Raw genomic sequence first — 22,845 nt, forward strand, 5'->3', positions numbered from 1 at the left:
ATTTGTGCAAAATCCTGTGCAGCTCTCCATAAAAATGGACAGTGTGTATGCCCCTTGTGGATGTTTTCCTGGCATCCTTTGTTTTAATGTAGGTCCTCCTGAGCTGTTTGCTCTTTGTCTGACACTGGTCGGCATCCCAGTTGTGACTCGTTGCGGTCATCTGTTTAGCAAAGTGCACAAACTGATCTTTATTCCCATGGCTGGCCACCAGCGTTTCCTGCATCGATGCCATCTGGGGAGAAGCAATGAGATCCAGGGTCCCGGCACAACTCCAAGCAACTGCCCGAGACATGTTGTAGGGCTTTTGCGGTAATATTGCAGCAGTTGTGACATACTCCATTCCAGGAGCAAATGGGCAAAATCTGGTCCCATACTAGCTTGTAAATGTGGGTGTGGGCATCCGGTTACCAGAGCAGGGAGGTCAGTAACACAGGCAGGTCAGTAACGGTTGCCCACAAAGCAATGTTGGGCAGCCATTGGAGGCCTGCCAAAGCAACATGCAGCAGCACTGTGTGCACAGGAACAACACTCTGAACTAACACCATCCACAGCAAAGTTAGGTCACTTGGAGAGACCACTCCAGAGTTCATGATAAGTGCAGAGTTAGTGCACTGTCATGGATTGGGTGGTGTGTATGCAAGCATTTTCAAACAGGATTAAGTTGACTTAAACTCTTTTAACCTCCCTGTGTGGCTAGACCCTCTATTTCATTAGACTTTAAAGCTTAGTTTTTAAATGGTGCTTTTTAGGAATATTTTCCTATATTGCATGGCTCCTCAGCAGTGCTCCTAGGGGACGGAAGGGCAAGGTACCAAGTAAATGTTTATTAGGCCGCTGTTGAAGATACTTTCTCTTGACACTGACCATCTTACCAACCATTATCCTGTCTCCATGCCATTTTATTTGAAAGATTATTGAAAATGTGGGAGCAAGACACTTGTGGCATCATCTTCTGATGTCCTTTGGCTTTTAGTCAGAGACTGCTCATTCCATTGGTCAGTGGTTTAACACTGGCAACGGGCAAATGTCATGTGTCCAGATTGATTCAATTATTATTATGACTCAAGGCAGGTCTACACTATGGGGTTAAGTTGACCTAAGTTACGCAACTAGCTGGTGTTGATGTAGCTTAGGTCAACTTATTGTAGTGTCTACACTGCGCTGGGTTGATGGAAGAAACCCTCCTGTCGACTTACCTTATGCTTACAGGAGAGTGATCTGTGGTTGATTTAGCAGGTCTTCACTAGACCCGCTAAATCATGCCCCGGTGGATCGATTGCCTCAGTGTCGATCCACATTAAGTGTAGACCATGGATCTACTACCCCTTGTGGTGCAAGGTAACATACATAGCAGAGAGAAAAGCCCACTGAACTCAAGGGGAACTCTTTCCAGGGGATTCTGTGGGCTTTGGATCTGGTCCAATATGAGAGATCTCATAACTGGATATTCTAGATGAATTAGAGATGGGGGTTTTTTTGTCTCCACCTTCCGCCAAAGCATCAGGTATAAAACAATGGTGGAGGCAGGATACCAAATGCAATGGTATGACCAATATGGCATATGTGGTATTTCTATCCATAGGAAACTGTTTACTGCCTACCTATGCATACCGTATGTCTGAAGCCCTTTTTATTGCACCATCAAGCATACGGTGTGAAGATACAGCTTGTTGGCAGCAAAAATATTCTAATTGCAATTAGCCCGTTTCGGTGTGCTACCATTAAACGACTGTCAAAAGGAAGAAATTAAAACTAGAGCTTTCCAATGGACCCCTAACAACAACTATCTAGTGACATAGTTACAGCACAATCAGGAAGCAAATCAACTTGTGTCCATGTGGCATCTGCAAACCTACTCGACACCTGGCTGTGTAAATGAATGTGGAGTACAGGCGCAGCCTCTTAATCACTGGTGTTTATCTCTGAAAGGGGAGAGACTGCAAATCATTATTTTGTTCTGCTTTGTGAGTGAAACACTCATTCGGCATCAGTCATATTCCTCCATATATCTTTGGCCAGGCTTTTCCATACATCACCTAAAGGATGTCTGTTCTGTTTTTTGTCATTATGATGTTTGCCTCCAAAAGGGAAATGTCTCCTTGGCTTACTCACTGTATCTTTGCAACCAGAATTCATCACTATGAAGAACAGCATTCAGCCGCGGTAGCTGGTGTGCCTCTTAGCATATATTAATGCCCTTATCAGTGTTGCTAAATAGGCAGCACGTGTGGAATAGTTTCTGTGAATACCCTCAGAAATCTTCTTAATGACTAAGGCCGTGTACAAATCACAGCACACTCAACATGCGACATCACATTTTCCTTAATTTAATTTCAAAGGTCTTACTCTGTGTGTCATGCTATTTCAGAACAGGCAAGCCAACCCCCCTCCCCCCACCCCCTTTAAAATACAATGATGTTAAAAATCAGATGCACAAAGTGCAAATCAGAGATCGATAGATCATTTTAGTTTCTTGCTAGAGACATAAGGCTAACAAATGAGAAGAGACCATATTAATGCTGAAAATGTGCAGTAAATGTGACAAAGCATCATAAAAAATGTCCAGTATCTAACTCATGTAAAGCTTGTTCAAATGAATATACTACTTGTTGACAATTTATAGGGGCTCTGTTGTGGTGAGTTGAGAATATTTTAAGGAGATATATTTCCGCTGAGAAAGAAAAAGCGATTATGGCTCACATTAAAACTCTGCTGAATGAAGGAACAGCATTGCAAATATATAGCAACTGAAGGCATGAGACTTTCTAGCCTGAGAAAACTTTAATAAGCCATTTGAACTGCATGGGAGAACAGCTATCAAAAGCCTCTGGAACAGGACTACAAAGAACATATTGATCTGTAAATGGGATCCAATCATATTCCAGATTAAAAAGATACAAAAATCTTCAGGAGGCTACCGAGAAGATTAACCTGTCAAGGGGACATCCCATAACAAGATCATCCCATAATGAGATTATTTACACAAGGGGATGTCGTTGTTCAGCAACAGATATTTAAGAAAGAGAAATGGTACGATGAGGGATTCTTGGTGTGAGGAGGTGTGCATATATTTATATATCCTTCGAAGAACTATCTATGGCTTAGGTTCAGTTGCCACCTAGGGTAGGAATACACTGGGGAAAAAAGGATTCCTTTTACTGATCTGTTTGACATGATGTGCAAAGATGAAGCTTTGTATAACCTCTCCTTTTTTTAACGGATCATTAGAATCCCACCATTCACTTGCACCATGTCCCCAAGCCCCACCATTTAAGCAACATATTTTTTTACAACTGCAGAGCGCACTTCTGAGGAACAATCAGGATTTTATATTTGCAAATCCTGGAGGTGCCGAACGGCACCAGAATAAAGCAGCCTCCTCTACTTTTGCAGTTCTATACTGATAGGAAATCTGTAGGATTTTTTTTAGAATCTATTGTGATGGGTTGGGTTAAACCACTTTAAAATGGGAAGGGGGAGTAAGGGGGTAACAACTACCCTTCATTTAACATAGTTGTAAGATGCCATTAAGCTCCTTTATGAAAAGGGATAGCTTAAACTATAGTGACCTCCTACCTAGATGCAGGCAAACGTTATTGCCCAAAGCAAAGACACATGCAAGGATGGAGGGGTTTCATTAGCTATTGTTTTGTAAAGGTTAGTGTGTCTGTGAGAGAAACAGCACAAGGACCAGAGAAGCTGAGAACAAAGCACTACATGCAGCCTGAAGAAGCACCAAGGACATGGTACTGAGAAGTCTAGAGAGAGCTTTTTGGGAAGAGTACTGGCTAAAAGGGGCTTGGAAATGTCAGCAAAGAAACTATCTTCTGCTGTTTTGATTCCTCATGTGTTCAGGGAAACAGGGTTTTGGGCATTCTTTGAAAGTAAACAGGATTGCATCAAATATATCTGACTCCCATCATCAGTTTCTCTTCCTAACTGGGACCACACCAAAGACCCCACATTTTTGGCTAACCACTTGCGTCAAAAGTGCTATTTGAACATCATTTATGGTTTCTGAGCTAGTTCTCAGATTTGCTAGCATGCCACAATCCTTAAGTACATCCCATGTACTGTTTGGACAAATTCTGTTCCTGCAAACGCTCATGCATGTGCTTACCTTTAATTACAGCTCGGAAGTTGGATTGAACTAATCAGTCCGTAAAGCAAAAATGTTTCGCAGTTGAGGATATTTGGTTGCATCTCAGTTGGAGGGCAGTATTTGCTGTTTAAAATGTCATCCTTCACCAACAGATACCTCAGCAGCAGGATCAGATTTTGCATTCTAAGTATACACTGCAGTATCTCAATTTGATTCTAAAGGCTATGATCATGTAAGTGTATTTTCCTAATGTATCCTAGTGGATTTTCTCATAGTGGCTCATCACTCACAAGATAGATTGTTCCATTTTCCTAACACTCACAAACCAACATGCTATGGTAACTATTCAATGTTTATACTTGCCACAGTATAAAGGTCCTGCAGAAAGACAATGCATTTTAGAAATTAGGCCATGTAAAGGGAGTTACTTCAGAGACTAATCTGGTCCATTTCACTGATAGTTTCACCATAATAAAGCAGTACTGTACTGGGAACTTGGAAGTTGGGATTTCCATTGTCTATATGTGCACTACTGCCCCAGTCCATCATTTATATTCTCAATACTAAAGTCTATAATTCCCACACACAACAATCTGTTATTGTCTAGGGAGTCTTGACCATTACTTAATGATTATGAGCGGCTTGCAAAGATGCTGCTGCTAAGTTTGTCTTGGAATAAACCCAGGAAAGCTTATTAATTGATTCCCTCTTTCTACAAGCTACAGCCTGGTGTTTATGTCCTATCTTAATTTCCCTTCTTCTTTCTTGGGAGGTTTGTATTTGTGCTTGGAGAAGCTCACATGGCCAGTTGAGAAAAGCATCTGAGAAGCAGATGCTCAGCTCTTGCAGATGCAAAACCAGCCTCTGAATCCCCGAAAAGTAGTCTCCTTACTGAGATTTCTGGTTCTTCCTGGTTCTGATCTGGCCAGAAGCATAGAAAACACCATCTCTTTCATGGCCTGCAGCAAATGCAGAGAAAAGAGAAAGAATCACAACAAATGTCCTCTGAGCATCTCTTAAAAATGCTTCAGTCCAAATTCTGTTCAATTTTGGATCAATGGTTTGTGTCATCTCTCATTATATTTGATCTGGTTCATCTGTCCCTAGTTTATCCTCCCACATGTACGTCCTCCACCTCTTCATAGAAATATCCATCCTCTGAGTATTCCTCTGTTAGTATTCTCACCTTGCTCTTTCCTCCTGTGCTGAGGTACAGTAGTATTCACATCATTTGCTATCTTCAGCGGAGCTGTTTCAACTGAAATTAGGAACTTTCCCATCAGACAAATGGAGCTGAGTACCCTGGACACCAGGATCCTCCTGTTGAATGATATGTGTGAAATTGATGAATACATTAGTGAACTAGCAGACAAAGGTGAAGTAGTTGATATAAATGATGCAAATTTTAAAAATGTACTGCACAAGAGGTTAATCTACAAAGTCAGTGTGTGGGGTACGTAGGGAGAAGTATATTCCTGTGGATCCAGCAAATGCTTAGTGAGAAGAAAAAGAGATCAATGAAAAGGCTTTACTCATTTCAACAGGGTAAATGAGACCACTGGGCTGGTTCGGCCAAGGGTAGCTTGGGGCTTATTTTTATCTATTTTAGATTTAAAAAAACCCTGGAGGCAAGTGTACTTGTTGGTATCAGGGAAGGACAGCAGCAAATGTGGTGGAACAAAACCAACAAATTAAAAATAATTTGAGATTAATTAGGTTTATGTGCAGGCAAATGTGTGATGCACTTTCATGTTGGAAAGTATCAGGTAATGCAGTTGGGGATGAAAAATAATTATAAGGCTAAACTCTCAGGGTGGGAACTTGGAGACAGTTATAGGTAATATACTAAAATCTAGTGTTCTTTATCAGCAGTGGGAAAAAATCCAACAGGATTTTCAGGGGCATATCAACTGTGCAGGGGGAAAAGGACAGAAATTTGCTGCTCACATATTAATTTTGGTTTGTATTATGGTAACAACTATATATCCTACCTAAGATCAGGGCTCTATTGTGTTAGGCAGTGTACAAACACATTCTAAGACTGTCCATGGTTTGAGAAGATTATAATCTAAATGGAGAAGAGAGACAGAGGGGAAAGGAAGTATTATTATCCATATTTTACAGATGAGGACCTCAGGCACACAGAGGTCAAGTTTAAACTGGTTGGAAAACGTGATTGCAGAAAATTTCAATGAAAATATTTCTTTTTTTGTCAAAAGGTTCATGAAAAATGTTGACTTTTTGTGAGAATTTTGTTTTGTTTTCAGCAACTGAAAACTTAAAATTTGGTGTGGGCTTTGTTTGGTTTTTGGTGAAAAATATATTTATTTTTCAAGGACAGTAGACACTTTGCACAAAATTTGTTGTCGAAAACCGAATTTTCAATCAAAGAAGAGGTTTGATGGAAAATTTTCAACCAGCCCTAATTAAATTACTTGAGCAAGGTCCCAGCCCAGAACTGAAACCTACTTTCAGTCTAGTATTTAACCACTGGACCACCCTTCCTCTCAATCACCCTAGGACATAGAGCAATAAAGTTATTCCAGCATTATAGGGAAATGAGAGAACCATCATTAGCATTTTTTGGCACTTTTGGTTATTGAATTGAAGGAAACCCATTGCAGAGATTGAACTGGTCCAGCTGCAGCAAAAAAATAAAGGTTCCAAGGTTCAGAGACTGAGTCAAAAGGAAAGATTAGCTAGTCATGGGGGTTGTCCTGCAGGAAAATGATAGATAAACTCTTGACAAAGGTGACAGATTCATGCCAATAAGTTATCTCCAATACTAAATGATTCAAAAGAAAGAAGCCCTGAATCAAAGTCAAGGAAGATAGTAACTGAGAAGCAGTTTCATCAGAATTCTCTTACCCCAATTCTTAGTCAACAAGAGTAATCAGCACAACAGAAAGCTAGAAAAGTTCCTAAACAACAACAACAACGCAGAGGCTAGATTTTTTAGCCTGAGGTTCACATTGTTCCTTACATATGAAAAGCCATCGCAGCAGGTATGAAATTTCATCAGTATCAACTCAAAGCTTCCTGCAATGCACAAGGAAAGCACACAGATTCCAGGGAGTTTGTGTACAGGCTCAGTGATTCTGAACTATTCCTGCCACTGGATGTTCCCAAACATTGGTAAGCCTCAGGGCTAGCAAGTTTCTGGGAACCTAAGTCCTTGGCTGATCTTTGTGGGTGAAATGGGAGAATTGAGTTCCTACCTGATGCTAGGCTAATTTGCATTTACTGCTTTCTGGCTCCTCTTATTGGTCAAAAGGAAAAACTATGGGGCTTCCTGGCTGGCCGATATAACTTGCACATGCTTCTGTTGATTTCCATAAAGCATCAAAAGCTGTATCATCTGGAATTTCTCCTGAACTGTGTAAATTGCATATATGTGAAAGAATGTGCAAGTGTGTACATTCATTCGGGTTACTCAATGGGCCAAAGTGATCGGAAAGAAGGGGACTCAGGTGGGTAATCAGGCCCAAACTATATGGGGAAGATGTGGGGTTTATTTTCAGGCCTTATTTTGTCTCTAGAGGAAAGGGTCTGTCTTTGTTTTGGATTCCATCAGTGACCTGGAGGCAAGGGAACTGAACTGGTGAAGTGGCTGCAGCAGGTTGGATGGAAACTGGGAGCTGTGAGTCAGAGAAGATCTGGTTGGGCAGAGGGCAAGGTGGATCCAGTGTCAGCAGGATGAAACAAATCCACGCTTGAGGAGGGTGCCCACCTGACTGAGGTGCAGTTGGACTGGACTTGTGGGTGAAGGTTAGAGGGAACTTCTGCTCAAAGCCAGTGGTTGCGAGGAGGGGGAGTCCGAACCAAATAGAAGTGATTGTGTTCCTAGGTTACCAAGACTTCTGTGCATATCTGCGAGAGAGGAAGAAAGCTACCAGTAAAGGTGTCCAGATGTTTGTTTATTTAGCTTCACTCGGAGATGACGTGTGAGTATGGCTCTAAGATTTAGTCTGATCTATTTATGATCCCTAGACATCATTGAATACAGTCTCTTTTATAGTTATTGCCACCTTGCAATAGGTTGCTGGTCTGAGACTTAAGAGTCATGGGTTCTATTCCCAATCTACCACTGGCCTAGAGTATGACCGTAGGCATGTCACTTCACGTCCCCCTGCCTCAGTTTCCCCTCTGTAAAATGGGGATGGTGATACTTGTAGGGCACCTTGAGATATATGGTTGAAAAGGGCTAAGTGAAAACTGAGCACAACAGTATTAAAACAGAGAAAGAGAAAAAGATCGTTTTAAATCAAATTCCAGGAGTTAATATATCTAACCCTTTCCACTGAGAAGTCCTAGTATATTAACATAACATTGATAAGTCAGCTCTGAAAATTTGTTTGAGGCCAGCAAACTTTTGTCCATTTGTGATAATAATAAAGATGTGTGGGTGCACGCATAAAGTGCAGCTCTTTGGTCTCAACTGTTTCTTTGCATCCCAGCACAAATGTGGAACAATGATTTCCACCTCATCCCCATAAACTCTTGATCAATGTTAAAACACTTTAGGAAATATTCTGCTTCTTTTGCCTGGAAACAATATTTTACTCTGGAAAAAATCTATCAACGTGATATTATTTTTATGAGAGGCTGTATCAGAAAGAAAAATCAGTGGGTCTCATGGCTAACATATTCCCCTTCCTTCTCAGAAACCTCTATCAGTGTCAGCTAATAACACTTCGGAGGAAGCAACCTTAAATGCTACCTATCTCTTTACAAACTTTTCCTTTCAATGAATTGCTCACATTCTGCTAAGCCTGAAAGACTCTCTGCTTGATGTGGGTCTGATTTCAGACCACACTTAAATTCACATTTTTAAGAGCTTAGGACATGCTAGGAAAACTGTACCTAAAACATAACTGATCTTTGTTTTGATTTTTCATTAGTTAAGATCTTTGTTCTTTTATTAAAAACCAGTTACAAGACCATTTTTTTAAAAAAGAGGGAGATAAACCAGAAAAGAGACAGAGAAATGTCTCGTAACCCAAGGCCCAGTTTTCCAGTTTGAATGTCTGAAATTAGGAACCTAAATACACATTCCAGGCACCTACGGCAAGTGCTGATTTAGGAGCCCCAGAATTTGTGTGCCTAAACCAGGCATATAGGTGCTTAAATGTGGATTTAGGTGAATGAAGTTAGGCATCCATGTTTGAGAAGCGGGCTCTGATCAATACGAAGAAATGAATCAGTACATTGCTAAGAACTGCTTTGGAGGACTGTGATTAGATATTTGTGAGAACTGCGTCAACACTTGCTATGAGCATTTGATGTAACACCTTCTGTGAATCATAGGAACATCTTATTGGGTCAGGTTTGTGCACTTTACATGGCAGCACAATGTCTACTCAATAAAATGGGTCTCTGAACACCTCACCTTCGTGTTCGGCTCTCTGAACTGGCGCCCCTTTGATTACAGAGTCCAAAGCAAGTTTTGTGTCCTGATATTCCAAGCCCTCCACGGGCTGGCCACTACCTAAGAAATTGTCTCTCCCATCAGGAGCTCATCCTAGGACATCTGCATACCATTGGATCACTGAAACCGACAACCCACAGGGGGAGTTTCAGAAATACAGGAGACAAAACTTTCATGGGACCTGGACCCTGGGGTCAGATTTACAAAGGTATTTAGGTGCTTAAAGATGCAGATAGACAGGTAGGGCTAGATCCATTAAGGGACTTAGGTACCTAACTGCCACTTTAGATGCTTAAGTCCAAACTGTAGATCCTAAAAGCTGAGTTCAGCTGCCACCTAACCTGTAGGTACCTCAATTCCCAAGGGGCCTAAGTTTCTGTTGATGGGCCTGCATACAGATGTGAAATCTTGATGCTTAGGGCCTAGCTCACATCCAGACACAAATACTTACATCTTCATTAGAGCCGATCTCGAACCTGGCCTTCCCAGGTGGGTAGGGTAGCCGGTAGGCTGTAGAGCCATTCTCACAATCTCTCTGGCCCAATGAATACAAAGTGGAGCAGCTTCAACAGGAGAGATTTGTCTCCAAATATCCTGTTACCCACGGTTAGGACATTCTCGCAGGTTCAAGTCACTGCTCTGAATCAGTCAGAGTGCGGATCTGAACCTGGGTTTCCCACATCCTGGGTGAGTACTTCCTCCTCATTCTCATTTGTTCTTCTTGAGAAAGGGCTGATCTGGCTTAGGTGCCTCACCCAAGGAGCGGCTTCATGTCTGTGAATCCCAATCAAAGATTGATGCCTCCCGCCAGCCTGGCCTTAAGTGCCTAACTCCCTTGGCACTTCTTACTGGCTAACTCAGGTGGCTGCTTCCTCAGAGTGCTGGCTTCTGTGAATGCCATTCGTTTGTGCCTAACTCTCCCTGTACATTGCAAATCCAGCCTCTTGACTATTGAGACTCACTCCTACAAGAGAGAAGAATGATGGCAGAACTATCCACTGGAAACACTATTGCCATGTGTACATTGAGTTCCACATTTGAGAGTTTTTTAGATCTGTATCACTGTTCTAACACAATAAGCCCCTCTCTCTATACTGATGCGATACAAATGATTGGGAAGAATCAGAGAGTTGTGACCAGCATGACTGACATATATTATGTGTATTGGTAAATACAGTAGTCACCAGTAAAAATGCATCATTTGTTCCAAATAAATAACATTCTCTCAGTATTCCCAGTGTTCTCTAGAGTAAGAATAGGGAATGCTGCAAATGTTCAGATAACCTCTATTTATCAGAGGAAAAAGTGATACTTTTTTTATGCAACCACTGCATTTGGTGGTTAGATTTTACTTCTAGCTTAACAGTTTAAATAATACAGTTTTTATACATACGTACTTGGGGACAGGAACATTTGGGACCAGAACAAGATGGCATGCTCAATGAATTCCTCTGCTCCTGCTGATTGTTTTCATGCAATAAATCACCCTGAAGTGTCTCTCTGTCTTCAAAATGATGTCTCAGGAACCCTAAACAAGAAGCCAAGGGCTCACCAGAGGATGGCATTAAGAACCAAAACATTGTTTTTTTCTCCCTGCAGAAATCTTCTCCATCTGTGCGAGAATTGTTGTCCCTGCCTTCCTCAGCAAAGTAAGAAATGCACAATATCAAAGCCAGCACTTCTGTGTCTACTCTGCCCTCAAAGGATGTACAACAATGAACTTTCAGGTCGCTGAGCCAATGTGCAAAACCTCTTGTGTAACCACACCCACCCCTTGATAATTATATGAGGAAGAGCAACTGCAATCAACCTGGAAAATGGCATCCCATCACACAAACCATGTGCTGCTAGCCGCTTCCACTGCACTTTGGAAGGAGCTGTATTCCTCCAGAGACAAAAAGTAGGTGTGAAAGGCCAATCACAGGCGGAACATCATAGGTTCCACAGTGTACTGCTGCCAATTTGTGGAAAAACCAGTTTGTTTTTATCATCATATAACAAACTTCACTACAGAGGCACAACAAAGAGTGTTAGGGTTTTATTTATTTTACTTTGGAAAGATGTTTGGTATTAAGTCAATAGCCTCCTATTACAAGGTGGGATCCGCTCACCCTGGATTCCTTACTGCTACCAGTCCTCACACAGCATTCATGGCAAACTCAACACCCAATGCTTTATTTACAGTGTGAATATAATCAACAAGTTCCCAGCAGCTTGTGGTTCTTACATTCTCCCTAGGCACAGGGGGGAGAGATCTCACCTCTCTGAGATTCTGGGCTTCTCTAGCCCATCCTTCTAACCTACCTCTCCTCCATTTCCTGTCTCTCTTTGAGCTCTCCTCCACTGATGAGCTGAGCCACCTTGGTAACTGATTAATCATTCAGTCCTAGGCCAACTATCTCCCTGATTTTCCCCATGTGGGGATACTTAACAAAAGACCAGAGTGGTCAATCAGCCTAAGGCTACTTGCACGCTGTCACATCTCTCATTCCATGCTCAGGGAGCTTCTAATTTACATCCCCATTAAAAATAATGATATGAATAGTAGGATACTAGACAGTTCATCCCTTAGTGAATAAAATTAGCCTGTGTATGTTGCACTATAAAACCCAGATCCTGGGGGGGTTTGCCTGCATGGAGTTCATTGCAGGATAAGAGTCTGTAAATGAAGACTCAAAAAGACAAATAACTTATTCTTAACATTTTAATGTTTCTTCAGTTTTGTTTACAAGTATTAAAGATGTTCCAAATACAAGCCTTCTGCAATGGCATTGTCTCAACTTCTGCATCCTACTCTGGGCCTGCATGAAGCAAAGCACACAAGAGACATTAGTAGCCATGATAAATGCCTGGAACGCCCTCTGTGAGCAATTCAGGATACAATGCCAAGTTCACCTCCAAGCTGATTCAAACAAAGCAATGGAAATCTTTTGAGATCTATGTGCAGAAGGAAACTGCATTAATGATATCCATTTGGACCCAAGAGATGCATAATGGCCCTGCAATTACTGGCTTCACTCTCCAGTGACTTCTCATCAGCTACAGGACTGTTACTCTAACTCTAGAACAGTTGCCTCTGGCTTTAACTCTGCAGCAGCTTTTACTCAGCTTGAAGATTCCAGGTTTTTGATCACCGTCTGCTCGGAAAAGAGAGAAGCAGCTGCGGTCACAGCAAGATGAGACTCTTGCTTCGCTATTTCTCCAGTTACTCTTTTTCTGGTACCTGACTACATAACTATGCAAAGTGGCTTCACGTGGTTTACATGTCTCTTCTAGGCTCTGCGCAGAACTTAATGTTTCCCAGTTCCCTTTGGTATAGACTATTGTATTTACCACAACTCACGTTGGAGATGGGTGTCTAATCGCTTCCACTTGCAGAAGCCACATGAAGTCTCCTGACAAGCAGACCAAGAAAATCTGATGGATAACAAACAAATCATGGTGCCAAAATTTTACAGCATTTGACTTCTCTGGTTAGCTCTCTCATAATTTGCTATGTACTTCAATAATAGGCCCTCTTCATCTACTCTTTACTAGTGAATGTAAATGTAGTTATGGCAAGTGTCAGCAGGTGGTGCTGATACATGTAGACTTCCAAGGTCTTTTTTCTTGCTTTGAAAGCAAGCCTTGACCCGTGAAAAGACACACTGTGGTCTTCTTAGTTTTAGGTTCTGCCAAGTTTTTGTGTAAAGGCAGAAAGAGGAGAGAGGGAGCTGTGCAAGCAGCTGGAGAGTTTGCTTTCTGCTTTGGGCTCTTATTAGAGTCAATTCTTGAGGTGGAGTTGCTCCCCAGGAATCAGATATTGGGGTTGGGCTGAGCTTCCTGGGGGAAAGGCTTGCCCTGCATGCTGTTTGACCACCTCATTGCAGGACTGGTGTGGATGTGAAAATAAAGCATGTTACACTTAGACTAGCTCAAAGCCTCCATGTCACTGATTTCTCCTCCACTGCGGAAGCTGACCTGCAAAGGGACAACACTGAAGTCAGAACAGGTTACTGCTGTTGGAAGAAAGGACGATATTATTTATCCTGTTATTATTATTATTTGTATTACAATAGGCCCTAGGTGCCCCCATCATGGACCAGGGCCCTATTGTGCTAGGCACTGTACAAGCAGAGTAGTTGTCAGTCCTTGCCCTAAAGAGCTTACAATTGAAATAGACCACAGCGTGGGGGAAGGGGTGGAACACACAAGCAGAGGGAACAATGTGATGGCAGCAAATGGCATGTTAGGTCCCCATTTTTAGGGGACTGGGGTGGGTTTAATTAGGAGGCAATCTGCTAAATGGAGAAAGAAGGGGGTTACGGGGGGACAGGGCAAGTGAGGAAAGAGTCAGAGGGGCAGGTTTGGAGGGCAGCAGAAGTGAAGAGACTGTGAACGAGGATTGGAGCAAACAGCCAATCAGCACAGGGAAGAGAAAAAGCGTTCCATGGTTTTGACGGGAATATGCAGAGGTCCCTGCTTCTCTTCCTAATGGCTGACTCCTCTCTGCAGTTTTCCACCCAGGCCACATGGTAGATGGAGAGGAGACACCCTCTGAGTCTTAATGCCCTCATAATAAAGGGTGTGTGTATCTCACCTTGATAGATCAGGGTCCAGTGCAATGTTGGGAGAGGAGTAGCCCCACCTGGGCCCCATTTTACCCTCTCCCCACCCAGTGCAAGCAGGAACAGAAGCAGCCAAAACAGGGATATCAGGTGGAGTCTTAGTCAGAACTCAGAGACATCTAGTATTTTTCATGCGCTCTTTCAGCACCATCTCCAGATTATCAAGACCCTTCCTCTGAGCCTGTGCATGATAATTCGTGTGCTGTTTCACTGGGCCTTTGTTCAGTGCCATAATGCTCTCTTCTGCTCTGTTCTCCTAGTGCAGCTTCTTCGAGCTGCAAGCTCATCTGACCTTAGAGCCATTGCTAGCCAGTAGTTTTATTACTCTTATGTGTATTGAAGTAGTACCCAGATGCCCCAAACAGGATCAAGTTCCCATACAAAGATATAGCTCCTGCCTAAAGGGCTTATAAATGACCAATCACCAAGAAGAACCCTGGTCACAGAAGGGACCAGTATTGGTGTTTCATTTGTCTGTCAGCAGTGAGCCAGTGCCCTGCCATTGCATTATGGGTCCTGTGTGTACAATGTGCCATCATTCAGATGAGTTGGTACGTTGAAGTTCTAATGACAAATCGTCATTAAATATTTCCTGGGCATTCTCTACGTGCAGCTGAGTTAGCCTCTCCAGGTCCCTGGTTGCATTCTAGTTTGGTTTAATTCATTTCTGCCTAGCTAAACTGGTGGAGGGATAGTCCAGTGGTTAGGGCACTGGCTTAAGACTTGGGAGACCTTGAGTCCATTCCTTGCTCTGCCACATACACATCATTTAGCTTCTCTGTGCCTCAGTTTCCCAACCATAAAATGGGATAATAGCACAAGGGTATTGGGAGGATACATACATTAAAGGTTTTAAAGCACTTTGAGATTTACTGATGAAAAATGCTAGGTATTATTATTAAGATGGAGCCAATATTCTTCTTCTTTGCTTTCTATGCTCAAAAATTGTAGTGTATCGTTACAGTATACTGTGGAATCGCTATTGCCCTCCACACCAGAGGTGTCTGCACATCTGTGGTCGATATTTGTTATCACACGAACAATATAGTTGCATGGTTGAAATGCCATGGAATAAAAGGTACTGTGTAAATGTATAACATGATTATGTCTCCCCAAGAGCAGGCAATCTGATTGCTAGCTTCAGATTGTATTGACATTCACTTTGGAGTTCGTCAATTTGCATATTATGCAAACTTAATTAGATTCTGGCATGAGTAGATTTCTTGAGGATTGTTTCTGCTGAGTTGACTGGTTTCTTTTGCATCTGTTTTGACTCAGATCTAATCACAAGTCAATTTTTTTTTCTGTTTTATTATTGTAACTTGATTGTATAGGTCTATTTGTGAAGCCAATTGGCATGTGTAATAACATTTGATTGATATTATTTTACATCCCACTCTTCCAGCAATCATTCCTTTCTTCAGTTCCTCACTAACAATCTGCTTCCCTGAACTGCTGTTTCATGTATCTTAAGTCAGGGGTCTGCCCCAGTGGATCTGATTACGGCATTGGGAACAGAGGTAATTCCTTCACTAGTTCAGTAAGACTACTCACAGGCAGGATTAGGCCCTTAAATTCTTAAGCTCTCCAGTGCAGCGAACATTGTGTAAATTTACAGAGGCCTGTGAAATGACTTTAATCATCAGTTAAATTCCCTTAGTTTCATTTTAATATGGAGATATACACCTATCTCATAGAGCAGGAAGGGACCTTGAAAGGTCATCAAGTCCAGTCCCCTGCCTTTACAGCAGGGCCAAATACTGTCCCTTATTTTTGCCCCAGAACGCTAAATGACCCCCTCAAGGATTAAACTCATAACCCTGAGTTTAACAGGCCAATGCTCAAACCACTGAGCTATCCCTCCGGCCTAATTTGCTTTTCTAATGCAGATTTCATAAACTAGCAGAGTTTACTAAGATCCAAACAGAAACAACAAGAAAAAGGATTCATAGAGATGTTGGGATCTATGGATCCTTTTCCTTATTGTTTCTGTTTGGATCTTAGTAATCTCAGCTAGTTTATGAATTGATCTATAGATAAATTAACTGTTCAGTGCACTAAAAGGGTTAACCACGCTGCTTATTTTCACTACTCTGGTTTCACTGTCACAAGTGCAACTCACTACCCACAAAACTCAGCTGTACCCATTCAGCTCAATACATCTTACTTTAGCACTTTACTGCCTGAATTCCAGTCTCAAAGTGAAGCTAATCAGGGGAGCTGTGATTTTTATAGCTGAGTCAGCTTTCCCATGAGCCTCAGTTCCAAAAATAAAGCAATGTTTTCATATGTACATTATGTCCAGGGTTTTATTTTAGCCTCTCTTTGGATAGGCTTTTTAAAAAGGCCTCATTTCATGCCTTTTAAAGGAAAGAAATACAAATAAGATGTGGAGAGGCTGCAAAACAGCATCTCCCTCTCATCCCCTTCCCTGTCATAATAGCAAATCTCAGCACCACTCCTGGCCAGACAGGGCCCTGGACCTTCAGAATTTGGCTTCTTGCCCTACGGCTGTGGGAGTTAATGTGGAGTGTTTACCTATTCTACAGCAGCTTATGTCCTTTGAACTACAGCGATGGATGAGACAGAGCCAATTATACAATATATCTGTAGTTACCCCATTTCCCCTTCCCTTCCTTTCCAGGGAGGATAATTTGGCCTGGTACAAAGACCTGCTTTCATGTGAGTACATTTCCCTCTTCTCACCCTGCTCCATTCTCTCAGCCCTTCCTGTCCAGAAAATGTTCTAGTAACCAAGATGCTCCTGCCTGAGCTTTCTACTGACAATTCAGATGTAGCTGCCACTAGACTCTTCAGTGTCTGCAGGCCACTGAAGTGTTGAAAGCCGGCACCTCTCACCATCTGTATGCATTAGCTGCAGAGTTAAATATTCTGGGATGGGAACTCTGTTCCAGAATGTTCAGGATAGTTGCCCATACAACATAGGGAGAAGCTAGTGACCGCCGTTTTTTGCAACCAGATGCTTGGCAATGTGAGAAGGCACTAAGAAAGGTTGTGGGTTCTTCAGGCTAGAACTGCCACAATGCAGTAAGCTTTGTTTAGTTCTCTGTGTCTAGAAATAGTGTTTCTTATAGAAAAGAAATAGGGCCAGATTCGCTCTCACACCTTGATCTGCTCAGTGCAGCGGGGAGGAGTATTGGGAAGCTGGTTATAGTTTTCTCATTCAGTTAGCCAGTCTGTGCTGACTTCAGCTTGAATCCGAACAGGCCTTAGGTGGCTCTAATTTATGCCAGTGGGCTGTGGTTCTGCACAGCAGCTGAGGCTTGGAGGAATGCAGATGCCTGACATGTTCCCTGTACTGTTGGCATAAGGGTTGAGTACACCAGCTTTATGTCAACTGAGAGTTCCTTCCATGGAGGGAATTCTCAGCTGGCCAGCTGTGGCTGGATTCTGGTCCCTTTGTGTTGCTTGTACCAGTCTGGGGGATGGAATCTGACCCATAGATTCCAGGCTGGAACAGCAAGAGTGTACTTTGGGGCCTAATTTAGTTTTACTTTAGGGGATTGTGCACAATCTAGCAGAAGATATGGGTAAGTCCACTTCTTTGCATGTTAGTAAAACTAGGCCCAAAAAAGATTATGATGACTCCCAGCACTCCATAAGGCAAGGTAATCCCAAAAGAGGAAGCAAAGTGACAGGTTTCTTCTAATGTTTAAAAAGCCTTAATGAATTTTACATAATGAAGATAAAGTTGGAGACAAACAAAGAAATATGAAGAGATCCCAAGATATCCAATGACACAAGAATTCATGCACAATAATATTTCAAATTAATGAAAGAAAATGGAGTAAGAATCACGTACTTACAGTATATACTCAAGATGTTTGCTTTGAGTGGGATATTCAGCTTAAGATATCCAAAGGCTGAAGAAAGATTCCATTTTGCTATGTGTCAGAGCACAATATCTCTCAGCTTTATATTTCACAGAATGTGGAATGGATACAGTGGTTTATATAAAGTTGTGCAGCATCCTTCTATTCCTGAAGGATTATTTTAATGGCTAAGGTTAATACTATATCTAATAGTTTTTGCTATAAATACCTGCCTCCTCTGTTAAATTTGCATACTTGACTGATGTAAAGATTATTAATGACATGTTTAAAACTAGTTTTTAATTTGGCTGTTCATTGAGAGATATCAGTAGCTCGGTTCTAGAATAATTGAACTATGGGACGTGGGAACAGGAGGTGAATAACTAGTTGTCACGCAGCATGACCAGTAAGAGTTGTTATGAGACTGATTGGAGTCCTGAAGTGCTTTAAGCAGGAGGGAAAAAAAGAGGGTTAATTACATGGATGTAAGTCATTAGCATGACATTTGGTCCTCCAAATTTTATTTCTTTCTTCCTGTGATAAGGAAGTATCTGTGTTTATTTCTACTGTAAAGTGTAGTACGGTGGGCCTACAGAGGTAAATTTCCTGAATGTTAATCGTGGTAGATGACCTGAGGGCGGGCAGCTTTGTCACACAGAATCTCATGGACCTAGAAAATTCTGAGAGGGTAGGGAAATTCCTTAATTTACTTCCTTCCTTAATTTATTTACTTAATTTACTTACTTCATTCTTAATTGTTGTGTATTTGGAAACTTACTGTCAGGGAGAAAATAATTCTGAAGATTCTCAGGTGATAAGATGTTGTGTCCTGAAATCAATTCTTCTCTGAGCTCCTCTTGAAGCCAAACATGTAAAGTAAGGACTTCATTGCTATAACAGGTGGTTGTACCAGAAATATCTTGAATAGTGAACAAGACCCTTGAGGATCACATAAGATATTTATTTGCTTAAAGGCCTTGATGGTTACATGGAGACTAGACTGCAATTTTTTAAATGGGGTGGAAAGGACATAAGGACCGGGGTGAAATCTTGACTCCTGTGAAGTCGGTGGGAGTTTTGCCACTAAGTTCAACTGAGCCAGGATTTCACTCCCATCATGCACCCTTAACTTGTAGCATTGGGTCGCTAGTGCACCAGTCCATTCTTGGTGTTCTGCTTGTGTGATGGTCTCCATCTTGGCTATGGCAATGTGGATTGAACCAGGGACCTCCAGAGCTATAAAGCGTGAGTTGCTTGAGCACCAAGTCTTTCATCTGATATCCAGCAATTCATATCCTCTGTGAATTAGCACAGAGCGGGGCATGTAACAAACACTCACTGGTGGGTTATGCTTGCACATATTCAGGGTATCCACAAAGGTTTGTATGAAGTGTAAAGGGGCACTTTATTGGGGTCCCTTCTCCCACAACATGGTCCTCCTGCTTTAATGTCTGAAGACACTACACCAGTAACAGTTGGCTTCATATACTGTCAGTCACTAAACAGTTAGCTGTCTAGCTCAGACAGGTTTCGTCCATGGCTATCCTTTACTAGCATTAGACAAAAGAATAGACGCAGAAAGCATATTTGTGTGTATCCCAAATCTAGTCATCCCTGTGTTATAAATGCTACAACTGCTGTGGCCCTGTGTGCCAGCTGGAGCCCATTACACCCAGATATTCACAGACTGACACATTATTTCTCTGTCTCATATCTTGTTCACCTCAAGCTATACTTACGCATCTGCTGTTCTTCTGTGAAAAGATGAAAGGTTAAGCGGGATTGTTGCTGGATAAAGGTGGTGAAGCATGTTCACCATTAGTAAGTAGCATATACATGGTGGAATATTTAAATACTCTCTCTTGAGAAGAGATTTTTTTTTTCGTTTTAACCCATAAATGCAGGAATTTAAAGACCAAATATCAGCCTTAAATTTGAATTTCCTGGCTGACATTTGGTTGGACTTTGGCAGCTGTCATACAATCATAACATTATTAAAATGCAACATTCTGTGTTTAATTTGTTTCCACAATATTAACTTTGCCGTAACTCATGGTGAATGTCTTGATCTTGGATATGTCTTCAAAAACCAACCAGTGTATTAAACCTGCTCTCTCTGTGTGTTTTCTGAACTGTTTTCAGTGGATACATGATTATCTTGGTCTGTATATATAAATCTGTATTACTTTTTTTTTTTTTAGTAACTTTGTCAGCTGAATCTTCAAATGATGACTCTGACATGGTAGGGCTGCCACAGAAAAGTAGGGAAGAGGATATGTTTTGTGCATTTATTCATTTAATTTAATTACTCTGATCTGAAGTTATGAACAGGATTCAGAATTCTGGGAGCTTGGTGAGTGTAGTTCCCCTGCTCAGACAAAGGAGTTTATTTCACTTGTACAGGATAAGATGCGGTTCAAAGGGAAGTAAGGAAACATGTTGTATTCTGCCCTGGTATAAGCCCTTAAACTCCATGACCTTCAGTGGCATTGCATCTGCTTCTGAGAGGTCTGAATTTAATCCAGGAACACCAGTTGAGGGGGTGTGTTTGGAGGCAGAGGATACAGGTAGGCCAGCCAAAAAGGCCTCGTCATGGTCAACCATATCCTAGCTGCAGGCTTGTGCAATCGCAGCAGGCACTCCAAGGTCCTGCAGTGAGGCTCATTCTGACCAGGGATCTTCGTAAAGGAAGGACAGTTCAGTGGTTAGGGAACTAACGTAGGCCTCTGTTCCCAGCTCCACTAAAGGCTTGCTGTCTGTCCTTGAGCAAGTCAGATTGTTAAAGGTATTTAGGCACTGCAGTGCCTTCCTCCTCTTAAAAATCTGGGCTTTAGTGTGTCTGTGCCTTGATTCTCCATCTGTAAAATGGGGATAAGAGCACTGCCCTGCTTCAGAGGAACTTGTGAGGAAGTTGGATAGATACTTGTATGTCCATCTGTGACCGTGCTATCTGCTATCTAGCTAAGAAGCAACGGTGTCAAGTTGCAGTGGGGAAGGTCTAGGTTGGATATGAGGAAACACTATTTCACAGGGAGGGTGGTGAAGCACTGGAATGGGTTACCTAGGGAGATGGTGGAATGTCCATCCTTAGAGGTTTTTAAGGCCCGGCTTGACAAAGCCCTGGCTGGGATGATTTAGTTGGTGTTGGTCCTGCTTTGAGCAGGGGATTGGATTAGATGACCTCCTGAGGTCTCTTCCAATCCTAATATTCTATGATTCTACTTAGATAGTAATCGCTTCCTGGGGCTAGTATTGGTGATAACTCTACAGTCTATGTGGATTTTCCATTTTTTGTCCATTAACTCACTGTGCTAGACTTTTTACTAATAGATGGTGGATTTTACATGACCTCTCCAGTAGTGGAGACTTGCAGCCTCAGTAACACTTTCTGTACAACCCTATGCTAATCTGTTTGTGGATGAATAGTCTTTTTGAGCCATCTGAGACAGCACATTCATCCATCTAAGATCTTCTTTTTCTGCCTTGTGTTCTTCTGCCAATGTATGCCGGTTAGTAATTTGCAAATGGCAGGTGTTCATGTAGCAGCATAATATATCATGATTCTTGGGGCTGACTTCCTTTAAAAATATCATGTAGCCCCCTCCCGCAAGGTGTGGCTCAATCTTCCTCCTAGTGCGTGTTAATCAGAGTGGCTTCTCCTCTCAACTTGCATGGGTTGGGTCCTGGGTTATTTTTTGTGACAGCTGGTGCCTCTGCACAAGGTGACTCCTCACTGTGCTCAAGACACAGGGGGTGCTGTCCCTTGAGAAAATGAATAATGGTACCCCTGCTGGCATGGGGGATAAAACCCATTGATGGGAAACAACAAAGTACATCAAGACAACACCTAAGCAAAGAAATGACACACCCAAAACTAATGTAACAAAGAGGGACTTTATTGGGAACAGGGAAATAGGAGATGGGGAAGTAAATGGTTAGGTTAACTAATAAATGCTAATACATCAACATATTAACACATTCCCAACTCCCAGCTCCCTACATGGCAGATTCCCAGGCAGATGGTATACTGAGGGTAAGTCAGGATGTGAGTGCTGCGATGCTGTGAACACAGGCTGGCTTAAATGGAAAGGATCACTTTATTGTGTCTCCACACCTGGATGGGGAAGTGTCCTCTTCTGACTCCTTGGTCTGGAGTCCTGTAGAGGTCTTGCTTGGCTCTCAGTAGCTGGTGCTGGGTTTGATCTCTGCCGCTCTGGAGACTGGTCGTTGTAGGTCTGGAACTGGCTGACCCATATACTAGATCCCACAGCAGTTCAAAGACTTTCACTGTGGAGGGGAAGTTAATCAGAGACTCCCTGAGCTGTTCGGCTTCTCTCTGAGCTGCTTCCAAACTCAACATGGAAAATAAAACTAGTCTTTTTGTAAGGCTGTTCCCTCTCACTGAGGGGCTGAGCAGCCTGGCCTCATCCTTGGCCCAGCAGACTGCTCATCCAAAGCAACCCATGCAGAAGCCTCCTTACTGGTTTCATCAGAAGTTGCTAATCCATTCTGTCCCCACTCCTGACTCCAAGCATGCTGGGTGTGCTGTCAGAGGGCTCTGGTGGTGGTGTTCAAAGGGTAGGAACCCCTAGAGGCTCAGTTCAGAGTTCTAGGAGCTGGCAAACTCCACGTGGGGGGTTTACAACTACAGCATGTGTAATAACAGTCCAGCACACACACCGCTCAGACTGGATGAGAGCATTTTGGATCATTTCTATAGAATGTTGTAACATCTCTTATTTGTTTTTAATGGTGTCCCTTGTATTGCATTCGTTCTGAAGGGCCCCAAACAGGAATGGGCCCCTAGAGTGCTAGGAGCTGTGAAAATGTACAGGAAGTTTCCTTGCTCTGATGAGTTTACAAGCCAATGAGTCA

Source organism: Lepidochelys kempii, chromosome 12 (assembly GCF_965140265.1).
Source record: "Lepidochelys kempii isolate rLepKem1 chromosome 12, rLepKem1.hap2, whole genome shotgun sequence".
NCBI lineage: Eukaryota > Metazoa > Chordata > Testudines > Cheloniidae > Lepidochelys > Lepidochelys kempii.